The sequence below is a fragment of the Octopus bimaculoides genome, chromosome 15 (assembly GCF_001194135.2).
Source record: "Octopus bimaculoides isolate UCB-OBI-ISO-001 chromosome 15, ASM119413v2, whole genome shotgun sequence".
Taxonomy (NCBI): Eukaryota; Metazoa; Mollusca; class Cephalopoda; order Octopoda; family Octopodidae; genus Octopus; species Octopus bimaculoides.
Genome location: NC_068995.1, coordinates 45,816,570 through 45,817,139, shown reverse-complemented (window position 1 = coordinate 45,817,139; position 570 = coordinate 45,816,570). Strand labels below are relative to the sequence as shown.

General features: G+C 37.0%; 1 protein-coding gene across 1 annotated transcript in view; it reads left to right on the top strand.

Moving 5' to 3' along the window:
* LOC106880844 (atrial natriuretic peptide receptor 1) overlaps positions 1-570 on the top strand; it is a 27,703-nt gene that overhangs the window by 12,279 nt on the left and 14,854 nt on the right. The gene's annotated exons all lie outside the window — the stretch shown is intronic.

Here is a 570-nt window from a genome sequence, read left to right as displayed (position 1 = left end):
ACTTCCACTTTCTAAGATTATATATATATATATAATCTTAGAAAGTGGAAGTTATTCAGAATATTGAGTGGCCATCTGAATCTGGTCAACCCCCAGCGGACACTCCAATCTGTGGATTCTCCAATGAAAAATGTCCAGAAAGTAAACGTAAGTTTCTATTCTTTATTCTCTCTTTCGTTGTCTTCTTGTTTCTCTCTTTCTCTCTACATCTCTCACTTGGCCGATATGTGTGTCTGTGTCTGTATATGTGTGCGTGTGTGTATAATGTAAAAAGAATTAATAACCTGTTGTATTTACATATACATATACATACATGCATACATATATGTGTGTGTGCGTGTGCGTGTGCGTGTGTGTGTGTGTGTGTGTGTGTATGTATATATAAACAAAGAACAAACACAGAAAAACTACAACGTGAGAACGTGGTACATGAAAAGTATTAGCAGACGCTCAGGGAAGGAAAGAAAGATGGTTTAACGTTTCGTACAGAGCTCTTCTTCAGGAACAGAGGAAAATCCAATAGAAATAGGAAGACGGAGGAAGAAAATCGCCAACCATTTACATATGGTT